Here is an 11,894-nt window from a genome sequence, read left to right on the forward strand (position 1 = left end):
TTTCAGTTTTAGTTTTAATTCAAGTTTAGCAGAATTAACAGATCAGTATATAAATGGAAATTAGTTAAGTATATGTGGCGGGAAGGGGGAATCGTTTTTAACAGCAACGCTTAACTCACGCACTTCAAGAAATCCGACTACGCCACCCTAGGGATTATTCCCAGGGAACAATTATAATTGGACACAGGTTCGGATCCTCATAAGAAGTTAGGCCAGACACTTGGGTAGCATATAAAAGTATAAAGTTTATTAATACATAAACTTTAAAATACGGGGGCAAAAAGAAAAAGCACCGCTTCAAAACAAACGAATATGAATACAGAATTAATCTAAGGTTGAGGCCCTAGAACAAAATCACATACATCCAGCAGGGCTGAGGCTTCCAGTGGCAAGAGGAGTTCGGTTTTTACGATGGCACACTTCCACACACACACCTGTGCACTCAGATCACACTACTAAACACTCAGTGTTACACAGCATACCAAGAACCACCACCAGGAGAGAAATCCAACCACCCGTGGGACCCCAGCTCCTGCAATGAAGCAAAAACAAAATAAAATACAAAATTACAACAACATCAACCTCAAAGTATAACAAACAATACATTAAAGCCACGCCGCACCACAGGGGTACAAACAAAAGAAAACAAAAAGACTTAAATCAAATACAAAATCGGGTTACATCCAAAAAAATAAATTTAAACCAAACAATTCGACCAAGAAAAAGAAAATAAACTAAATTCACAAAATGAAATGGAACAAAACAAAAAGACAAGTGTAACGTATGAGAATAAGGGGGGTGAATACATAAATTCGAAGCGGGACTTAAAACCACATCAATCCCAAACCCGAACAGTCCCCTTTTGGGAGTTACTGATGGCAACTTCCGCGTTGTAACCAGGATAATGTAACAGCATAAGATGAGTCCAAAAACACGCGTTTTCTGAAAGACGAACAAAAGAAAGGGAGGATCCTACGCAAAAGGACAAAAGTGTTAATTAATCGTCGTGATTCCCCAAATTCAATTTTAAATATTGGTAGCACTTACCGTGCGAATATTACGCCGCAATAAATAGTTATGGGCACCGGTTTGTCACTCATGCCTTCCGCGCACACAATGGGGTACAGGAAATCATGCCTATTTTGTGCGTAACAACATTACCTCCGCAAGCATGTTAACAGGTTAAAAACACCAGCTCGGAAGAATGCACATTACCTGAAAGGCGGACAGTCATCAGCTCCACTAATGCCGCAACAATGCAAATGAGACACTATAAAATGGTACACAGGAACACTTTAAAAACCACATGTACTCAACTGGTCCTAAAAAAAAAGCATCTACCAGTTAAAATAGCGCGTGCTTACCTGCAGCTAGTCCACACAAACAATGAACACGGGCGGGAAAAATCGGACGTGACGCACCCCGAGTGGCAACCAATCCAGCCTTAAATGGACTGACCCAGTCCCTGATAGGTGAAGACTGATGTCAATCACTTAGTCCCGTCACATTCCACCCCGAGTTTCTGCAACGTCGCCTCGACGGTGACCTGAACAGCCTAACCCAACACTCAACTCCAAGGCCGGAACAGGGTGGCAACTGTACTACCCATCATGCTAGACACAGAACCAACACCCACTGCTCGAGGGAGATGATTTATATTAGAGTGCTGACCTGCAGTTCTTCTCCCAGTCCTCCTTACCACACTCTCAGCTACCTCCAGTGCATTAGAAGGCAATGCAACTGGCTGCGAATCCACTTCCCCCACAGAGTCGCTAGTTGCCCTACAAGTGTCCCCGACTTGTGCATTACCTAATGTCTGAGGAGTGAAGGGACCAACATCCTGTAGCCTTAACCCACCCCTATCTTGTGGCATGTCAGGTACTAAAACAAACAACTCTTCATCAGCATCAGCATCATCATGCTCCTCTAGCAGAGGTGGCGGAGATTCAACGACTGGGGTGTTCAATACAAAAGGTGGAACCTGGTCGATCAAACTCTTCAGCAGGGACCGGTGCACATGCTTTACCTTACCCAAGTCTGTGATGGGAGCAATGGTGTAAACCACCCCACCTTCCTTTGGTGCCTTCATGACCTGATACACCACTGAGCTCCACAGGTCCTGGATTTTACATCTAACCCTCACGCTATGATCGCGGAGGTATACCCGCTGACCCTCCTTCAGTGGTGCTTCCTTTACCTGCAGGTCATGCCGAGCTTTGCGCCGATCTGCTGTGGCCCCCAACCGCTCCCGGGCACCTTCAAACGCCACCTGCAAACGTCCCTGCTGCTCCAGAATCCACCTATGAACACTGCCAGCCAATGGCTCTTGGACTCTGCCTAAAAGAAAATCAACAGGGAGTCTGGGCTCCTGCCCAAACATTAAAAAATATGGAGACTCCCCCGTTACCTGATGTGGGGTGCTATTATATGCGAAAAGCACCTGAGGAAGACAAAGCGGCCAATCATTCTTTTTGGAAAGTGGCAAAGTGCGCAACAAATCATGTAAGGTTCTATTAAAGCGTTCACATTGACCATTTCCAGCTGGGTGATATGGGGTAGTACGTGACTTCTTGACGTCATACAAACTACAAAGTTGCTGAATGAGAGTGGATTCAAAATTACGGCCCTGGTCGGAGTGAATACGACCAGGCACACCAAATTTGCAAAACCACTCAATCACAAGAACCTGAGCTACAGTCTCTGCCCGCTGATCTCTAGTGGGCACTGCCAAGGTATACTTTGTGAAGATATCAGTCATCACCAAGACATTCTCCAACCCAGACCTTGAGGGCTCCAACACAGTGAAGTCCAAAGCCAAAATTTCATTAGGTCGGGCAGCCAACAAATGTCCCATAAAACTTCTAGGGGCAGAGGGGGCACCTTTAGCACACTGGCACCGCTCACACTCCTGGCACCAACGGGCAATATCTGCCGACATTCGAGGCCAGTAGCATCTCTGACGCACAAGTTGAGATGTACGCTCCACTCCCTGGTGCCCATGCTGTTGGTGAAGCTGGGTCAAGACTTCAGGCTTCAAAACTGCTGGCAATAACACCTGAAAGATCTCCTCGCCGCCATCTGGGCGCGAAGCACACGGCGATAGAGCACCCCATCAGTCTCCACAAGGCGATCCCATTGTCGAAGCAGAATGATCGCCAACTTCGAGTTTCTTGCGCTCCTCCGAAGTTGGAAGCAACCTGCGCCTCCAGAATGCCAAGAACTCCCCAATAACTGGGTCTGCTGCCTGCTGAACACCCATGTCCCTGCTAGAAAAGCACGGGAGCGAGGTGACCTGATTGACTGAGGTCACAAATTCCACCTGGGCAGCTTGCTGCAAAGCTCCTGGAACAGCTACACCTGGGCACCACTCACGCACTTCTCTTGCACTTGAAAAATTTTGTCGTGACAAGGCATCAGCGTTACGATTGCTTTTCCCTGACCTATATTTAATTTGAAGTCAAATGCTGCCACTTGGGCAGCCCAACGCTGTTCCATAGCACCCAATTTCGCAGATGTCAAGTAACTAAGGGGGTTGTTGTCAGTAAAGACAAAGCATTTATGGCCCAGCAAGTACTCCTAAATTTTTCAGTCATGGCCCACTTGAGTGCCAAAAACTCCAATTTCATAGAACTGTAGTTAGATGTATTGCGTTCCGTGGGCCTAAGACTACGACTACCATAGGGCTATAGGGCGCACCCTACCTTGCTGCTCCTGTGAAAGGACTGCCCCTAGTCCACCATGACTGGCATCTACCTCTAAAATAAACGGTAGTGAAAAAGTCAGCATAGGCAAGTACTGGTGCTGTTGTTAACTTGCCCTTCAACCCCTCAAAGCTACACTGACATTCAGCTGACCAGGCTTCAACAAAGTCTTGGGCCACTTGCTTTGGACGCTTTGAGTTTGCCAGCTGCGCTACCAACCTGTGGAGAGGGGCAGCTAACTTAGCAAACCCCTCCACAAAGCGCCGGTAGTAGCTAGCAAACCCCAAAAAGGAGCGCAACTCTGAAACACAAGTTGGCCGAGGCCATTGTGCAACTGCCTCCACCTTACCTGGGTCAGTAGAGACCCCTTCAGAAGAGATAACATGTCCCAAATAATGCACTTCTTTTTTAAAAAAGGCACATTTAGATAGTTTGGCCTTTAACCCTTCCATTTGCAAGCGACTCAAGACAAGCTCCATCCGAGCAAGATGTTCATCAACAGAAGAGGAGAATACTACAATATCATCAAGATACAAAAGGAGGGATTGACACTGCTGATCCCCAAACAACCGTTCCATCAATCGCTGGAAGGTGCCTGGGGCATTGCACAACCCAAATGGCATCCTATTCCACTCAAAAAGGCCAAACGGGGTGCAAAAAGCAGTTTTAGGTTTATCCCGCTCTGCCACAGGTACTTGGTTATACCCACTGGCCAGATCCATGGTAGAAAACCAACGGGCTCCTGCCAGTGAGTCTAAAGTCTCCTCGATGCGTGGTAAAGGGAATGCATCTTTTCTAGTCTTTGAGTTTAACCGGCGATAGTCTACACACATACGTAAACTACCGTCTTTCTTTTTCACCAGAACAATTGGCGAAGCATAAGGACTACAGCTCTCTCTGATTACCTGGGTTTCCAACAGTTGATTTATGTGCGCCTTTACCACCTCATACTCCGATGGCGGAATGCGTCTAAAGCGCTGTCTAACAGGGATGTCGTCCAACAAAGGTATATCATGGGATATTAGATTAGTACATCCCAAATCACCATCATGTGCAGAAAACACGGGCAAGTACTTCTCCAGTAATGCCTAACCTTACCCTGTTCTTCTTCCGACAGCACAGATAAATCTAACGTGGCTATCTGTTCCTGCACAGTAGGAGAAGCCTGCACAACCTGCATACTCACCCTAACTTCAGCTGTTTTAACTTCGGCAACCTCTGGGGGTAAACTAACCACATCAGCCTTGTTCACAGTACCAATAATAGAGTTGGCATACAGCACTATATCGCTGGTACCAACATTAACTACAGGCACATACACAGTACCATTGTCCACCCGCAAAGAGCAGGAGAAGCCAACAAACCTGCTGGTAGACCAGAAGTGGGCGGTTCAAACAGTGCGGTACTACCCGAATATTGCACGGAACAAGTTGCAGCAACAAATTTCATAGTTCCACCAGCGATGCGACACGCCCGGCGATCCACGCATCTTTACGCGTCCCTTACCTTCCACAACTGGTTGAGCATCTATCCGATGGCAATGTTGCAAAGCTTGAAAAACGAAACTAGGGGCCCTTGACACTGATGGCAAATCAAAAGGGCTGTACCATGCTGGCGAAGAGCTCCCGGTAGCATCGGCTGAGGATGTTCATACCCAACACCCCAGGAACTTGTGCACAGACACCACCAGGAGGATCTCAGACCACCAACACACCACAGCCTAAAACCACACGCCCACAGAGCTCCACATCCAATTCCAAATAACCAACATAAGGGATTGAAAGGCCATTTGCAGCTCGAAGCTGCAACCAATGACATGACCTAAGCTGCTCCTGACCCCATGACCCAAAATTAGTCACAAAACAGCTCTCCGTCATGGTAGACACCATGGAACCAGTGTCCACCAGGCAAGGTACTTTAACCCCACCCATAGATACGACAAGTTTTGGACAAGTGGACATAAAACGTGACATAAAATCAGAATCAGTGACATTCGTTGAGCCTATCCTTCTCCCAACCAAGCTGTGGCCCTGCAACTCAGTGGGAACTAGTTTTCCGGCGGCTGCATGGACGATGACTGTTCACCCCTCATCAATGCTACATTCCCGCGAGTTGGTGGTGGGCGGACAGATATCCTCTCCCCGTCACAATCCCTGGCAAAATGGCCAGGTTGTTGACACCTTCGGCAGATTATATTGGCCTTCAGTGGTCGCGGGCGCACCTGAGGATTTTGCAACTGAGCCATACTTTGGGATAATTGATTCAACTGTTGTTGCTGCTTTCGCAGCATGTCCCGTAATTCGCTCATTTCTGACGCCGCTGAACCATTTTTACTGTTGACATACTGATGTCCCTGTACACCATACTGAATGCCATAAGCGGAAGGGACTGACTGACTTCTACCACGCACCCCCCCAGGCATGCCTTCCCTTTCCCAACGCAGGGCTTCGCTACGAACTTCAAACAAGGTGGCTGTAGGTTGACGACGCACTAGTTGCTTAAGTTCCCGTCGAAGAGCACAATCATTAACATACTCCACAAACTGGTCTCTCAATAAAACATCAGCATTAGGCATGCCATGAGGTGACTGACTTCTCACTCTATCCAAAAGACTCATCAAGGCCAAAGAAAATTCCACCAAAGTTTCTCCTTCCTGTTGTCTTCTGGAAAAAAAACGCCTCTTGAAGTGCTACATAAGACTTTGTGCAACCATATAATTCACGTAATACTCTAATAATTTGTTTTGGATCCTCCCTTTCGTTTGCTGGCCGATAACGAATTTCTTCCCTCGCCTCCCTCCAGATGATCAACCAGAAAAAATGCTTCATCAGCTGTAGAGAGGTGGCGAAGCCGCATACAAGCCTGAGCCTCCTCCACCCACTCATCGATGCCAACGCCCGACCGACCACTAAACTTAGGGCACTTACGATCTCGAGGGACAAAAACAAGTCGCTCAGCTGTTGGTGCACCGGCCCCAATGAGTGGGGGATCTACTACCGTAGGAAGAGACACATTAGATGGGCCCGGCTGGGCAACAGGCATTTGTTCTTGACGCAGCCTCTCATTATCTGCTTTTAACTGGGCTACCAAATCTCGTAACTCACGCATTTCGTCCTCCATAACAGTCAACGCCCAAAGACTTACTAATATGGAAACTCAAACTGCCGATTCACCTCAAAAAGGGACTGCCACGGACTGGTTCCTATCAAAAAAACAAACAAATCACTCCCGAGTCTCTGGCCTACACAAGAGGGAATCCTGCCGACTACGCCAGAATGTGGCGGGAGGGGGGAATCGTTTTTAACAGCAACGCTTAACTCAAAGAAATCCGACTACGCCACCCTAGGGATTATTCCCAGGGAACAATTATAATTGGACACAGGTTCGGATCCCTCATAAGAAGTTAGGCCAGACACTTGGGTAGCATATAAAAGTATAAAGTTTATTAATACATAAACTTTAAAATACGGGGGCAAAAAGAAAAAGCACCCTTCAAAACAAAAGAATATGAATACAAAATTAATCTAAGGTTGAGGCCCTAGAACAAAATCACATACATCCAGCAGGGCTGAGGCTTCCAGTGGCAAGAGGAGTTCGGTTTTTACGATGGCACACTTCCACACACACACCTGTGCACTCAGATCACACTACTAAACACTCAGTGTTACACAGCATACCAAGAACCACCACCAGGAAAGAAATCCAACCACCCGTGGGACCCCAGCTCCTGCAATGAAGCAAAAACAAAGTAAAATACAAAATTACAACAACATCAACCTCAAAGTATAACAAACACTACATTAAAGCCACGCCGCACCACAGAGTACAAACAAAAGAAAACAAAAAGACTTAAATCAAATACAAAATCGGGTTACATCCAAAAAAGTAAATTTAAACCAAACAATTCGACCAAGAAAAAGAAAATAAACTAAATTCACAAAATGAAATGGAACAAAACAAAAAGACAAGTGTAACGAATGAGAATAAGGGGGTGAATACTCCCAGAAATAAAGAATACATAAATTCGAAGCGGGACTTAAAACCACATCAATCCCAAACCCGAACAGTCCCCTTTTGGGAGTTACTGATGGCAACTTCCGCGTTGTAACCAGGATAATGTAACAGCATAAGATGAGTCCAAAAACACGCGTTTTCTGAAAGACGAACAAAAGAAAGGGAGGATCCTACGCAAAAGGACAAAAGTGTTAATTCGCGTCGCGTGATTCCCCAAATTCAATTTTAAATATTGGTAGCACTTACCGTGCGAATATTACGCCGCAATAAATAGTTATGGGCACCGGTTTGTCACTCATGCCTTCCGCGCACACAATGGGGTACAGGAAATCATGCCTATTTTGTGCGTAACAACATTACCTCCGCAAGCATGTTAACAGGTTAAAAACACCAGCTCGGAAGAATGCACATTACCTGAAAGGCGGACAGTCATCAGCTCCACTAATGCCGCAACAATGCAAATGAGACACTATAAAATGGTACACAGGAACACTTTAAAAACCACATGTACTCAACTGGTCCTAAAAAAAAAGCATCTACCAGTTAAAATAGCGGCGTGCTTACCTGCAGCTAGTCCACCCAAACAATGAACACGGGCGGAAAAAATCGGACGTGGCGCACCCCAGTGACAACCAATCCAGCCTTAAATGGACTGACCCAGTCCCTGATAGGTGAAGACTGATGTCAATCACTTAGTCCCGCCTTTTTATTTTACAAAAAAAGTTATGATATTGTAACTGTACTGTTCTGCTCACTTTTTGTGAACATTTGTGCATAAATCATAACGGCAGAAATTCAAAAATAATGGCAATTGCAAACAAAGGAACATTCCAGCGTAATGATAAAGGAAGCGTCCTTGATTATTAGGAGTATAATCCCGACCTTTAATTTTTCACCCATCTTAGTACACAATAGAACTATAGAAGATTCAAGTCATAAATAGGAAAAATATCGAATCTCTATGTTCATTTTTGAATGCGATGCTACTGGTCTATTTGGATTAAATGATCTATGCTAAGCTATGCTAAAATGTTATCGCCAACACAGAGATTGGCTGAATAGATTACAAAACAGTAAAACTCAATTTATTAACTTTGGGGAGTTGTAGAATGAGCCTATTTCCAAAAATGTGGAGTGCTCATTTAACAGTAGGCTTATATTTATGACCAACTTGCGGCCTTAATGCCAAATGGTTCTGGTCTGGTACAGAATCAAATTAGTGATGCTGTCAGAAAATGAGTTGAGAGTTCTGTTAAGTATTGCAGGTGCAGGTTTATCAAACAGGACCCGTGCAGGCTTTGTTGCTTTACATCTCTCCACCACATAACCCCATGTGCGTGATGTGCCATTTATTTCCTAAAGCGCCACACAGCAGTATATTTTTCCGCTTAAGGGTGAGAACAAAAATAATTATTTATTTTTAATATTTATTGTTTAATTATTAAAAAATTTTTTTAATTATTTATTTTTCAACAACTGTTGTTAGTTTCATTTTGTTTTAGTTCAATTATTTTGTAATTTTTATTTTATTTCAGTTTACGACATTGTTTTTTCATTAGTCGTTTGCTCTTAGTTTTAGTTTCGGTTTACAAAAATAAGCTTGCTCAGAAGCTCTTAATGACATAATGCACTCTAAGCAAAAGGCATTTAAACTCTGTGAGATTATACGAGGAAGGATGAAATAGAAATTTCAGGTAATTATTTGCTTCCCCTGCCCTTAGCCCTCAGTCATATAAATTTTTGCTTACCACAGAGGTAGAGAGCATACAACAATGACCTGTGCAGTGGAGAAAATGGCCTCCTAGGGAGATTATATGGATCGCATTTTGTATTTACAGGATAGCTGTCTCAAAGTGTGAGTGGAACACATCTGAATAATCAAGCCTGTGTTGTCAGCAGCTTTGCGCAGGGATAAAGCAATTTAGTGGTCTGCCAGTCCTGTATATAATAATACATAATTACATAAGCATAATTCTTCCTGCAAAATTAAAGACATTTGCAAATAAAAACAAATAAACAGTAGTTAGTGTTTACTCTCACTAGTGGTCATTTTTGCATTTTTTTGAGTTTTTTTTTGTCTTTGTTAGGTTAGTTCAAAATAATTTCACTATGAAAGAGCTACATTCTGGCACCGCCCCCATACTGAGAAATGCAGTTACACAGCTACTATGTCTTTACTATGTCTTTATGTCTTTTTTTCGCGCGTTCTTGTCTTTACTAATTTCTTTTATCTGCTTTTGTGAATTAAAAAAGGAAACTGTATTGGACCACAGGAATGAGGACTCGCTGAAACAAAGTGAACATGATTGTTTTCTCTCTACTATTTGAGTCAAATCCATAGTACTCCAAACCAGACTTTCTGGCACTCAGACAGTTTGACAATCTGTATTTCTCAGTTTAGCCATCAGCTGCTATATCTTTGACTGGCTGAACTCAGGGAGGAGTTCTTTAATGCCTTGTGTTCCACAGGGACCTCTTGTCTTTTGATTAACAGCCTTGGTTGTGTCTGCAAAAAAGCCATCCATCTGTCCTCACATACTTCATCTCTTTTTGGAAGCACAGCCCAGTGCCAGTCTGAATTATTATCACTCAGTGACTTTGATGAGCCTCTCTCTCTCGCTTTCTGGCACTCAGGGCAGAGGCACATGTTTAGATGATCGATAGATTTCCGCTCTTTCGTCAGTGAAGTGCGCTTGAAAATGTTTGGAGTGCTGCAGCTAACATGCAGGCAGTAGTTGCTCTTGGAAGTGTTTGTAGCTCTTTTTAAAAGAACCAAAAGTGTCTGCGCAGCAAAGTCCATAATATTTCCAAATATTGTCACCACATTTAATAATGAAGCCAACAAGGATACAGGAGAAAATTCAACACAACAACTGAAATAAACAATGCTGCATCAGAAACCATGGTAGAATCAGGGCTTAATTAACAGAGAACCATATTCAAAGTAAAACAGATTTCAAAAGTTCCTCAAGTGTGGGAACTAATGGCTAGCCAAACAAGTTGCAGGAACGTTAGGCAAACAGTACAGGAAACTAAACCAGAACACAACAAATGGAATATACACAACATATTGAAAGGTGTAGACTGGACACTGGGGAAAAAAAATCCCATTGGATTGGGTTCTGGAGGAGGGCATGGAGCAGGCGAAGGGGCAGGATTCAGGAACAGGAGGAGCTGAATGGAGACCCATAAGACAGCGCTACACCAGAAGCTTTAGATGTAAATTCTTTTAAAATCAATTCCCCCTGGAGACCCACAACCAGGTCCATGTGAACAAGATATATAAGAACCAGAGGGGTAATCATGCCACACTCCCTGGATGATTGCTTTTGCATGCAGCATAATAAGTCCCGTCAATGCCCAGTGGCGATTGATTGTGAAATTGCATTTTGAAAACATAACTTTGCGTATTGATTTAGCAGACACAACGATTAGCTCTGTATGCCTAGGCTAATGGATTATGATTTATACTTCCCTCGCTCTAGAAACACTATCAGAGTAACCTTCAATTTATCATAAGGATGTGTGCCGGGATGACAATGAGCAGATAATTTCTTGTCAATGCTTTTGTAGAGCATCAGACGTTTTTAGCATGAAAAACTGGCCCTCAGAATACAGATAGAATACTGTTCCTCGCTGCGCTGTTGCATTTAAATAAGCAGCGGTTTGATAAATGACTGTGCGGTGGCCTGATGACCCAGTCGAATATGTAGCCCTATTATGTTTAAGGGAGAGTGCTACATGTCTAGATCTGCACTCCTGGGAGATGAGGCACCCACAGTGCTGGGAAATAAGCGAAAGTCAAAACTTCTCCCTAAACCAGTTAGATCATTTAGAAAGTGGCCTATTTTCTTTTTGTCAAGCTATTATTTATTTATTTTTAATTTTTTCACAGCTCCGCCTTTTCATTATGTTACATTATTCAGGTTATCTGGATAAGGGGCTGCATTCATGTTCCATTTCTAAGAATCATCTTTCTCGCTGTTAGATAAGCTGCGCGCATTTGCATAATGTCACATGGTGTGTGTACACTTCTGGTGCTCGACTAGTGACATTACCTCCAGTTCATGAAAGTTATTGTGAAAAAAGGTTAGATGACAAACTGTACTTAACATGCTGGAGCCATACTGTAAAATCACCCTAAGCATGGCTGACAAGCAAAAGACAAGCTAACCATAT

The sequence above is a fragment of the Puntigrus tetrazona genome, chromosome 2 (genome assembly GCF_018831695.1).
Source record: "Puntigrus tetrazona isolate hp1 chromosome 2, ASM1883169v1, whole genome shotgun sequence".
NCBI lineage: Eukaryota > Metazoa > Chordata > Actinopteri > Cypriniformes > Cyprinidae > Puntigrus > Puntigrus tetrazona.